The 12,938-nt window shown below is 40.1% G+C and overlaps 1 pseudogene across 1 annotated transcript in view; it reads left to right on the forward strand.

Annotated features, from left to right (window-relative positions):
• Positions 1 to 2,790: 2,790 nt before the first annotated feature.
• The window catches only part of LOC149211088 (uncharacterized protein At5g64816 pseudogene), a 45,059-nt pseudogene continuing 34,911 nt past the window's right edge, over positions 2,791 to 12,938 (forward strand). Inside the window, exon 1 of the transcript XR_016252983.1 lies at positions 2,791 to 3,507. The product of XR_016252983.1 is annotated as an uncharacterized protein At5g64816 pseudogene (transcript). The remainder of the gene's footprint in view (positions 3,508 to 12,938) is intronic.

Consider the following 12,938-nt stretch of genomic DNA (forward strand, 5'->3'; position numbering starts at 1 on the left):
AACGACAGTCTTGGTAATTACTTGATGAAAGGCAAAAACATAAAGAAGGAAAAGAAGTGAACATAAATCACAAGTAGTTACCAATAGAAGATACTAATAACCAATAATAATAGATACACAAATAATGCTTCAAGACAATCTCTACAAGGCCCCAAAGCTATGACTCAAGAATAAATACTACCATACCATGGATCTACAGTTGTTGAGAAAACCAAAAAAATACCCATCTCATGTCTGGCCAACTCCAAAAGCATGTAAACAATTACCACAACAACAAAAAGAAAATGTTCATTAACAATCACGATAAAGCAATTACCATGACAACAAAGTGCAAATGTTCATTAACAACCATTTAGAACAGATTAATGACTCAACTGAATAACACAAATGCTCATTAAGGACCATTTAGAACAGATTCTTGATTCAGTTGAACGACAATCTTGGTAATTACTTTATGAAAGGCAAAAACATAAAGAAGGAAAAGAAATGAAATAAATCACAAGTAGTTACCAATAGAAGATACTAATAACCGATAATAATAGAAGATACACAAATATGCTTCAAGACAATCTCTGCAGGGCCCTAGAGCTCTGACTCAAGCATAAATACTACCATACCATGGATCCACAGTGGTTGAGAAAACCAAAAAAATACCCATCTCATGCCTGGCCAACTCCAATAGCATCCTTCTAAGTAGAAGACTTGTATTGATTTCGTCAAGTAGGCAGAAGCATTGCAAACCTTGCAACATACTCAACTACGGTGCTTTATAGAATGAGACACCAGAGAAAGCAATTACCACAACAACAAAAATCAAGGTTCATTAACAACCATTTAGAACATATTATTGACTCAGCTAAATAACACAAATGCTCATTAAGAACCATTTATAACATATTCTTGACTAAGTTGAACGACATTCTTCGTAATTACTTGATGAAAGACAACAACATAAAGAAGGAAAAGAAGTGAGCATAAATCACAAGTAGTTACCAATAGAAGATACTAATAACCAATAATAATAATAAAAGATACACAAATAATGCTTCAAGACAATCTCTGCAAGGCCCCAGAGCTATGACTCAAGCATAAATACTACCATATGATGGATCTATAGTTGTTGAGAAAACCAAAAAAATACCCATCTCATGCCTGGACAACTCCAAAAGCATGTAAACAATTACCACAATAGTGAAAAGCAAATGCTCATTAACAACCATGATAAAGCAATTACCACAACAATAAAAAGCAAATGTTCATTAAGAACCATTTAAAATAGACTATTGACTGCGCTGAATAACACAAATGCTCATTAAACCATTTAGAACAGATTCTTGACTCAACTGAACGACATTCTTCCAAAGACTTATGCAGAGTTAAATATTTACTGCAAAAATATTCTATTGGAAATAAAGCAACAGAAAGCGACCATATTCCAACATATATTCCAATAATTCATAACCCCTACTCTGTTAAAAATGACTTGGTCTATTGGGCTTTGGTCTAGTGGTCGAGATGAGGCATCACCACAATAAAGACCCAGGTTTGAACACAAGCAGACATTGAGACCCAATTGTTGTTAGAAAATAACCAATATAACAAACCTCGCATTATTGTGGGCTTACCATGCCCTTATCTCTTCATCGTCAATTTACTAGGCCCTTATCTCGGGTGAGAAGGCGTAGAGGCAAGAAGGATAAGCTCTTAGTTCCATAAAATGAAACATCCAACGGTTTATGATGCAAGTAATTCATAAACCTTATCTCTTCAATGTCAATTTACCACGCCCTTATCTTGGGTAAGAAGGCGTAGAGGCAGGAAGGATAAGCTCTCAATTCCATAAAATGAAACATCCAGCAGTTTATGATGCCAGTGATTCATAACCCCTACTTCTATACGGACGAGAAATTGGAATGATAAAATGAGATACAAACAACTGGGACCGCTAGTCAAAGGATAAAGAGTTAGGCAAAACCCATTCACTGTAAAACCCACAACCCAAAACCCAAAACCCAACAAACTGAAAACCCATAAATTAGCTAAAACCCACACAGGTAAACACATACACAAGCATAACAAAAGGCACAATATTCCAATGGAGGCTAAATGTGTTAAACCACAGTATTCAGGTTGGTAAGACAATGTCCTACCTTTTTTTCTTCATGCCAAAAAGCCACAAGAACCCTAGATGCTCCAAAAACAGTTGCTGAAACTGCAACAACCTACAACAACTTGCAAAACAACATCAAAATGGTTAGATATCTCCAAAAATGCAGATAAAATGTGAAATTGCAGCGCATAAATTGAATTAGGAACCTGAAAAATACATTCAGAGCGCAAAACGGCCATCTTCAACACCGAGCCGAGCTAAATTCACCACAGCGATAAAGACAGATGAATAATGAGCCCATACCACTAGATGGGAAGAAAAACCAGACGAAAAAACAAGACGAAACACATGAAAACAACCGAACAACCTCCAGCGCGATCATCTTTGCTAATCCATAAACCACCACCTGTGTCACCGAAGCCACTATCCGCATCACCGACGATTGTAATAGCAGTGACCACCATTGGAGCAGCAACGCTCAACTACTCGGTAGAGCAAATAGACAAGAACATGTTCCAAACAGAAATGAATGCAGTAATAAACAAAGCGCATGGTACTCACACTAAACAAACCCTAAACCCTGCCTCCACCTGCCGAACCGTTACTCATATGCTCTCAACCGGTAACAGGTCACTACATGCAGCCGCACATGTCGTACGGAAGGTGAGGTGCCAGCGTGGCAAGAGGGCCGGTTGACGTGGAGGTGTTCGGCGTCCCTCCCTAGAGCAACTCTGAAGATGTTACACGGTTCGAAAAATGAGTACACCTGGCTCTCAACTATGTAACGTTCTGAGCCATCTTATTTCAATTCTTTTATAGCTCTTCAGCTTTCACTCTCTCCCGAAGCAGAGCTTCTGCTTCTCACAGACGAAGCCGTGGATGAAAATCCAACTGAATTTATTTTCAAATATAATCCGTCTTAACCTGACTCAATTCGCTCTGAAATCGGCTTAGGATACCACTATTTTGGAGCTAGAACCCGAGAGAATCAGAGGGCATTTGATAAAAATGGTTGACTGGTGGTGGGCAGTGATTGGCGCGGCCATCCCCGCTGTCGCAGTTCAACAGGTGGTCAAAGCAACGAGGCGGAAGAGCGAAGAACAGCGGCTGAAAGCAGGGTCTGAAAAGAGTCCGAATGATGTCTTTGTTTGTGAGCGCGTGTGCACTTCAAAGCGTATGCTGAACAAAGTTGGAGATTTTTCTAAAGACCCAACTCCAAATACTTGTGTTACAGTGTGTGGGGTCTCGGAATTGGATGCCTGTACTGATGCATGTACACGCAGTGTGTGTGCCAACCAGCACCATTTGCCTAATTGGAATGATATTTGCCTCAGGAGGTGTCAAAAGCAGTGCCTTAGGCTTCGTTCTGGTTCTTTCTATTAGCCCCTCTTTTTGTCGTAGTTTTCAGAATGAATAGAGAAGAAAGCAGAATACTGGATTTCAGGTTTCTGTTGGTATAACAATCTTCTGTATTAATTCGATTGATTGACATTTTAATAATGTTTGAATAGCTTGAGGAGTCGTATTTTTATTCTGGTTTGATAATGAATTATACCCAATTGGTATAATAATCCGTTTTCATCGTATTGATTGATATTGGATGCTGTTTGACTGGGTTGAAGGAACCGTCTGCTCTTATGGTTTGAGAATGAATACTCAGTTGGTCTAAACTTCTGCTTTCATTCTAGTGATTGGTATTTAATGCTGTTTCAGTGGTTTGAGAAGACTCAGTAGCTTGAGAATGAATACCTCAGAGAAACCAGTATTTAAATTGTGGTTTATTTAAGATGGGGATTTGATCTGAATTGGATCCTTTACCACAAAATACTAACTTTTAAATTTGTAATAAACTTTTAATTGTGTTTGTCCAAGTTGATAAAAGAAATTCAAATTTCTCAAAATTCTCCTGGAAGTTGAAATGAACCATTGTGATGGTTCGCCTTCAAGCCTGCCTATTAGAAATGAAGGCTGAAGGCTGTGATAAAAAAAGACCATTACATTGAACTTAGAGGAAGGAGGAAATGATGAAGGGCAACCGCAGAGATGAGAGCTGCAGTCTCCTTGATGATTGGAGGAGAATGAGACAGAATATCAGAGGAGAATACATTCTGTCTCACCATAAGCAAAGATTGCCATTGAGCAGTGGTTAGTGAGCAACAGTACACTAAACCTTAAACCTGTGTATGATTCATTCTTTTGTAATCAGTTTCCTGCCTAATAAATTCCCTTTTTTGGTTTTGTTACCCACCACTTTGTGGGTGATATCCCCAGGAGAAATTTTTATCCATGATGAGCCTCAGCAGGGGGCCAACAACACTTTGATGCCTCCTACTAGCTTGTTGTGCCATTTCTCTGCCACTTGAACCAGCCATGTGGTCCCTTACCCACTTGTATTGATGGTATGTTTGAAGGTGCGCCTTCCAAATCTAAAAGTATGTCTTGTCATTTGGTAATTGAGTATTGGGTTTACTTATCATGGATACTTCTGGGTATGGATTGATGGGGGGATTTGGCGGAAAGAGTGGACTTAGTTTGTGCATTTGTCTCCTTGATTTCTTTTGGTTGTTACCCTTGGATCTTAGTCCCGTGGGATCTCCTTTATTGACTATTTGGTTCTAGGGTGGTACTACTTGGGAAACCCCGACTTTGGGTGCGTGGTCCCGCTCTTTTACCCACACATATTACTCCCTTTCCACTCACTATACCCTCATTCATATTTTCACCCACCTGGGTCCACATTCCCATTTTGGGTCCACATAGGGCTAGCCTCCCTATTCCCTTGCCCCCAACTTGGGTCAGGCCTAGAATGATGCCCTGGAGGTTAAAGCAATTAAAAGAAAAAGTGAAAAGCATAATTGGCCACATTTAACAAAGAATTGTACCACAAAATGCAAAAGATGGATGAGACAAAAATAATTAGCACGTGGGCAAAAGCCATTACATGAGCTCTACCCCAAACCATGGCCATCACCCTGGTTCCATAGGCCCTAGATGAGCCTCTTCTAGAATTCGGGAACCCATGATTGTCCCAACCCTTGGAGGGCAATGAACCACCCTACCTAAAAGGGGGTAATCACTGCAATATCTTACATATCATGCTCTTGTCCTTTGAACCTCGAGTAGTTAAATAAAGAAAATTCATAAAAGGCAAAAGGTATATGAAGAAGGGTGGAAAAATCAAGGCTGGGGCACCTCATGTATGTTGGCATTATGATGCATGTGTTGTACTTGATGGCAACCCACTCATAGAAGAACATCTCACTTATACATATCCAGATGAATCTACAGAAGAGATATCAGATGTGACATAATACATGGGATGCAGGACAGCTCAAAGGAATCAAAAGACAAGTCCTCAGTATGACAAGTTAACCTTGCCATTAATGTTAACCTTGCCATCAAGTCCAAAGGGGGAGATTGTTGGCATTATGGCTCAAGTGTTGTCCTTGATGGCAACTTATATAGGTGATAGATCCTAGTACAACAGGTCAGTAGCAGAGATTGATGATCAGCTCACAAAGAATGAAGAAAATAAGAAGTACGCAGGTGCGCCGTTCAGTAGGTGCGGTCATAGGCTGGGTCCGCAGGTTCTGCGTTCATAAGGTGCGGACATGTTTGTTAAGTTATGGTATGTTCTATGCTTATAACAGTTTACTTCTTTTTCTTATTATATTCCACTGATTAGCAATCACATGTACATAAAGTAAAGTGCTGATAGAACATTAAACGATCGACAAAAACAAGCCAAGACAAGAGACACAAGATGTGGCGGCTAGCCAGGGACAAATCCCACAATGTGTGGGGAAACCCTTTGATCAAATCTTCTTTTATCTTCAATAATTCAGCAGAGAGAAATAGTACAATAAATCTGATTCATATCAGCAGTAGCAAACCCTAGATCAGCAGCATCAGCATTAGCGGCGTCATTATCAAATTAGGGCAGACCATATCTCACAAACCGACAGTCGGATTGACTTCATTCCACCACCAAAAGTTTCGGCTTCCAGAGGAGGTTCAGATGAACCTACAGCGCAGTTCAGATGAGGAGATCTTCTAGGCCACGCAAGTCAATCTTTACTTCTGCAGTTGCAGCTTCAGTTTCAGCAGTTTCCAGCTTCAAACTAGGGCAGTCGATATCTTGCAAACCGTTCATCGGATTGACTTCATTCCACCACCAAAAGTTGTGGCTTTCAGAGGAGGTTCAGATGAACCTACAACGCAGTTCCAAAGAGGAGATCTTCTAGGCCACGCAAGTCAATCTATACTTCTGCAGTTGCAGCTTCAAATTCAACAGCTTCCGGCTTCACATGTGTGAGAGAGAGACCCATTTTAGCGCAGTAGAGAAGAGACTCATTTCTGCGTAGCAGAGAGAGAGAGAGATGTGATGAGATGAGTGAGTCCAAATGAGGAAAAGTCCTCTTATATTTATACACAACGTTGGTGGGTGAATAGATGCGACTGTTGGGCTTCTGAGCCTACATGAGTTGTAGGTCGGCTTGATAATAATTCCATAATCAAAATAAATTCATATCTCCATGAATACTTATCGGAATTGGATGATCTTTATATCAATCCTACACCTCTCGACGAGAGGAATCTAATAAAAATATTATTAGCCATGAATAAGATGACCCACATGAAGTTTTGCCCTGGTTGCCAATTTTAACAATGTTCGCGGGATCACAGAACAAAAAGGTGCGGTCCTAAAGTGCACACACTTTCATGTAGAGAAAAGCACACGTGGGGTTTCTTATGTTTAACCCTTGGTATTTAGCTCGTCAGGTCCGTGGTATTGTGTTATTATGATTTTGGTCTGTGGTATTGTGAAAGGCCTAAGGCTATAAAAGAGGAAGGAGATCATTTGGCTAGAGCATGCTTATGGGTTGAATATCTTAAGGTGAGCTAGATCTGAAATACTAATGATCTCCTGGGAGTAATGTCTAGATCCAAATCAAGGAGAAACATGAGCTTTATAAGGCGAATCTATGGATGGGTCGAGATCAACTTGGCGCATGATCAGATCTGTAGATCTGATAGTCTGGGGTATGCTTGAAGTTTGAAAATAACCTTTAACCTCAGGACCGCAGGTGTAACACAGGAAAAGTGCGGAGGTACGCAGCGTAGCTGAAGGTGCAGCTGCGTAGGTACGCAGCGCAACAGAAGGCACAGTGCGGAGGTGCGCAAGTCAGACACGGAGAAGGTGCGGAGGTGCGCAGGCAACCCGCAGGTGCAGGTGCGGAGATCCGCAGGCACAGTGACAGTTGAAGTGCGGATATCCGCAGATGCTTATCGGTGAAGTTGCGGACCCTGCTTGAAATTTGTTTTAACTGCCTTTGACTATTCTGCAAGGTTCTGGGTGCATATTTGATGTTTGGTTACTGGTATTGAGTTCTGATAGCAGCATGATTGATGACTTAACTTTATGTGATCTAATGGACTAGATCTGGTTGATAACTCACATATTATCCTTGTATATGTATTGATCTGGTGTTTGGGGTGATCCAGAAGATTGATTGATTATGTGCTTCAATGATATTTATGGGCCCAGTATGAAAATTGGATGAAACGTGGCCTTTCAGATTATGTGTTGTGCTTCAGGTGTATCCAGTCTGAAAATGTATGAAACGTGGTACCCGGAGGAGAGAAGATTGTAGGCCGGCGCCTACGTACTAGTATCTTAGCTAGTACAAGAGCTAAGGGGGTTGTAGCTCCCTTCCAGGAGAGACTGGAGAACGAGAGAGGGTTGAAGCTCTTTGTAGGTAGAAGCCTGCGTACTGGTATAAGACTGCACCAGTACATAAATATTGTAAAAGGATTTTCTTATTAAGAAGAAGATTGAGATGACTTGCAGTAGGTGGTTTTCTCCCACATTGGGTTTCCACCTTATATCATGGTGTTCATGTGTGTGGCTTATGTGTGATGATCTGTTCTATTTTACTGCACCTGTTTATTGTTAATATGGTTGATAATGTTCTAATGCACTCATTAAGGATCAACTAACTGAATCATAAGAAGTTATGGAAGTAGCATATATGAATCTGAATATGGAAATGAAAAAGTTTTATTGATATAATAATACTGATTCACCCCCCCCTCTCAGTATTATTTCCAACAATTGGTATCAGAGCAGGTCCTTTGGTAGAAGCTTGATCGCTTAAAGGAGATCCGTGGAACTATGGGAAAGAAGCTTAAGAAGAAAGCACCTAAGAAGAAGAAGACATCTCAGAAGAACTATGACAGTGGGAGAATCGATTGGGGATTAGGTGTAAGAAGCTCTTCAGATTCAGAATCAGATTCAGAATCACTTCAGAATGAAGATGAACAAGATCTATCAGGTATGAATTTGTTATCCTCTGGTGATACAGGTATCTATCCATTTGGAAAAGATGAAAGTAATAGCGAAACAACTGAATTTGCTCTTATGGGTGAACAAGAAAGATATCAAATAGAGGCAGAATTTAAAAGTCTGACAAACAAAATTAGAGCTCAAGAAAAACTTTTGAACATAAAGGATGGTGCCTTCAAAGAAGCTGCTACTAGACTAAAGGCTCAACGAGAGTTATTCAAGGACAAATATCAAAAGTTGCAGGATGAAGTAACATCTCTAAGAAATGAAGTCATTGAAAAGAACACAACAATCAAGAAGCTCAGAGATCGATCCAGTTATTATGAAAGTCTTGAAGCTACGACCCTCTCGCTAAAGGAAGAACTTGAAGAAACAAAGAAGTAGAATAAAGATCTACTCCAAGCTATTGAAAAACAGGAAAACGAAGTTATCAACTTAAAATCTCAGCTGGAATGTGCCTTCAGAATTCGTCAAATGCAGCAGGATGTGAATGAAGAACAAGAAAAGGAGATTCTTAAACTAAGGCAACAAATGGAAGAGGAAAGAAAGTCTGAAGAAATTTTGAAGAAGCAATGTTTGGAAAAGGAAAATCAACTTCAGGTTGAGGTAAATATCTTGAAAGGTAAATTAGAAGAAAAGGATAAGCTCTTACGTTTTCAAGATAGTACTAAAGTGTTGGATGATATTCTTAATAGTCAAAGGTCTCCTGCTATCAAAACTGATCTTGGTTTTCATGAATCTGTCAAAGGTGAATCTAGTAAGACAAGGGACTCTAATGCAAAATCTGAAAAGGTCAAAAAGGAGATGGAAGGTCAATCTCATCATCAAGCAAGGAAAGAAGTCCTTCAAAGAAAATCTTTTTCTCCTCCTATGAATAATGTTGAATGTTTTGTATGTCATAATCTTGGACATGTGGCAGCTAGATGCAGAAGAAGAAGGGTTCAAGACCATCATGCAGAAAGATCATCTCATTCAAGGTACTTTAATGGATATTGCTTTGCTTGCAATATGTTTGGTCACAAAGCTGCTGATTGCTACAGGAGAAATATGAAACATGTAAGATGCTATGCATGTAACAAGCTTGGACATATAGCAAAGGAATGCAGGAACAAAGGATGAACATCACACCAAAAGGAGAAAACTTCATCACACTTGAAGATATGGAAGAAGAAGGAAGTTCACTCAGAAAAATGTACTGAGACACATCACGGCACAGACATAACAGACTCAGGGGGAGTTGAAAGTGTAAAACTTCAGTGTCCTGAATCTCATACGCAAGTTTCTTAAAGAGAAGTCATGTATATACGCGAGTTGGTTATGGCATAGTCGCGTATATGGTTATTTGAGGAAAGGCAGTGGGGACAAGCTCAGAAAAAGGATCTGATATGATTCAGTTTATTATTTGCTCTGGTTGATTTTTTGATGATGTGTGGAAATGACTTGATGGTTAGAAGTATTTTGGTTCTAACTTGTTGATGTCTTGATACTTCTTGCTGATATGCATGATCAGATCTGACAGTAAACAAGATGGCACAGGTTTAGGGGGAGCATATGCTTTTAATGCATTGTTGGCATTATGGTTAATAGTCCTTGGTGATGATGCTTATATGGATAAAAGATATATCTTGCTCATAGTTGATGTTCAGATCATATTTGTGGATTGATTCTTAGATGGTGCATATATTTGTAAGGATAAAGAAAAGTACAAAGCTTGTACTTGATGATGAGTCTATCATATGCTGCTATCGTCATATGCATAAAGATAATGCAGGATTCCTATTGTTCTTGGCACATATATGGATGAGGATTGTTGGCTGGATACATGGATGATTATTCAAAGTTGCATTGTTGGAGACATGATGATGATGAGTTCTTACCTATATGATGATAGGTTGTTTCGTACATATGTTGATTGATGCAGATCTGGATGGCTATGGTGTTTCTCTCATTTGATAGAATGTGAATGATTTTGTTCAAAAGGATGAGTTGTTACGGACATACCTTGATGATTCATCCACTAATACAAGTTGCTGGTCTAGTTGCTGTTGACAGATGCTATGGAGCAGATCATACAGTGTTGTTGCTGATGTTTATCATGATCTTATTTAGGTGTTTGGTCTTTGTTATAAATGTCATGTATATCATTCGATTTAAAGGTCATATCAAGACTCATGATGTAATAGTGTGTCTCTATCTATTGTAGTCATTTGATGAGATCTCTTCAGGTCATATAACGACCTATTTTGGTTTCCCCTCTATGCCTGGGATGAATGATGTTATTCTCTTATGTTATCATATGTAAACTTTTGGTATATCACCATTGTGATGGGAGATAGATGTATGTATGAGTCCTTGGTGATAGGAAGGTCATTTATGATGTATAGATTCATGTTCTTCTTGTAGAACATCTGTTTGCAGACCTTGCTTGATTTTAGGGGGAGCATGAACAACATATTTCAGCAAAGCAGAGATTTCAGCATGGACAGATGGGTGCACCATGGCATATTCAAAGGGGGAGTTCATTCAGAGATTTCAGCAGGTACTCAGGGGGAGTATGGACAGCAAAGGAAGAGAATATCTTGGTCCGCCCTTTGCCCTTGATGTCAAAGGGGGAGAGTGATTTGGTGTTGTTGCCATCAAGTCCAAAGGGGGAGATTGTTGGCATTATGATGCATGTGTTGTACTTGATGGCAACCCACTCATAGAAGAACATCTCACTTATACATATCTAGATGAATCTACAGAAGAGATATCAGATCTGACATAATACATGGGATGCAGGACAACTCAGAGGAATCAAAATACAAGTCCTCAGTATGACAAGTTAACCTTGCCATTAATGTTAACCTTGCCATCAAGTCCAAAGGGGGAGATTGTTGGCATTATGGCTCAAGTGTTGTCCTTGATGGCAACTTATACAGTTGATAGATCCCAGTACAATAGGTTAGTAGCAGAGATTGATGATCAGCTCACAAAGAATGAAGAAAATAAGAAGTACACAGGTGCGCCGTTCAGTAGGTGCGGTCATAGGCTGGGTCCGCAGGTTTTGCGTTCATAAGGTGCGGACATGTTCGCGGGATCACAAAACAAAAAGGTGCGGTCCTAAAGTGCACACACTTTCATGCAGAGAAAAGCACACGTGGGGTTTCTTATGTTTAACCCTTGGTATTTAGCCCGTTGGGTCCGTGGTATTGTGTTATTATAGTTTTGGTCCGTGGTATTGTGAAAGGCCTAAGGCTATAAAAGAGGAAGGAGATCATTTGGCTAGAGCATGCTTATGGGTTGAATATCTTAAGGTGAGCTAGATCTGAAATACTAATGATCTCTTGGGAGTAATGTCTAGATCCAAATCAAGGAGAAACATGAGCTTTATAAGGCGAATCTACGGATGGGTCGAGATCAACTTGGCGCATGATCAGATCTGTAGATCTGATAGTCTGGGGTATGCTTGAAGTCTGAAAATCACCTTTAACCTCAGGACCGCAGGTGCAACACAGGAAAAGTGCGGAGGTACGCAGCGCAGCTGAAGGCGCAGGTGCGTAGGTACGCAGCGCAGCAGAAGGCACAGTGCGGAGGTGCGCAAGTCAGACACGGAGAAGGTGCGGAGGTGCACAGGCAACCCGCAGGTGCAGGTGCGGAGATCCGCAGGCACAGTGACAGTTGAAGTGCGGATATCCACAGATGCTTATCGGTGAAGTTGCGGACCCTGCTTGAAATTTGTTTTAACTGCCTTTGACTATTCTGCAGGGTTCTGGGTGCATATTTGATGTTTGGTTACTGGTATTGAGTTCTGATAGCAGCATGATTGATGACTTAACTTTATGTGATCTAATGGACTAGATTTGGTTGATAACTCACATATTATCCTTGTATATGTATTGATCTGGTGTTTGGGGTGATCGAGAAGATTGATTGATTATGTGCTTCAATGATATTTATGGGCCCAGTATGAAAATTGGATGAAACGTGGCCTTTCAGATTATGTGTTGTGCTTCAGGTGTATCCAGTCTGAAAATGTATGAAACGTGGTACCCGGAGGAGAGAAGATTGTAGGCCGGCGCCTACGTATTAGTATCTTAGCTAGTGCAAGAGCTAAGGGGGTTGTAGCTCCCTTCCAGGAGAGACTGGAGAACGAGAGAGGGTTGAAGCTCTTTGTAGGTAGAAGCCTGCGTACTGGTATAAGACTGCACCAGTACATAGATATTATAAAAGGATTTTCTTATTAAGAAGAAGATTGAGATGACTTGCAGCAGGTGGTTTTCTCCCACATTGGGTTTCTACCTTATATCATGGTGTTCATGTGTGTGGCTTATGTGTGATGATCTGTTCTATTTTACTGCACCTGTTTATTGTTAATATGGTTGATAATGTTCTAATGCACTCATTAAGGATCAACTAACTGAATGATAAGAAGTTATGGAAGTAGCATATATGAATCTGAATATGGAAATGAAAAAGTTTTATTGATATAATAATACTGAT

Source organism: Pinus tabuliformis, chromosome 1_2 (assembly GCF_031772625.1).
Source record: "Pinus tabuliformis cultivar Carrire ecotype Pingquan chromosome 1_2, CPIR1, whole genome shotgun sequence".
Lineage (NCBI taxonomy): Eukaryota > Viridiplantae > Streptophyta > Pinopsida > Pinales > Pinaceae > Pinus > Pinus tabuliformis.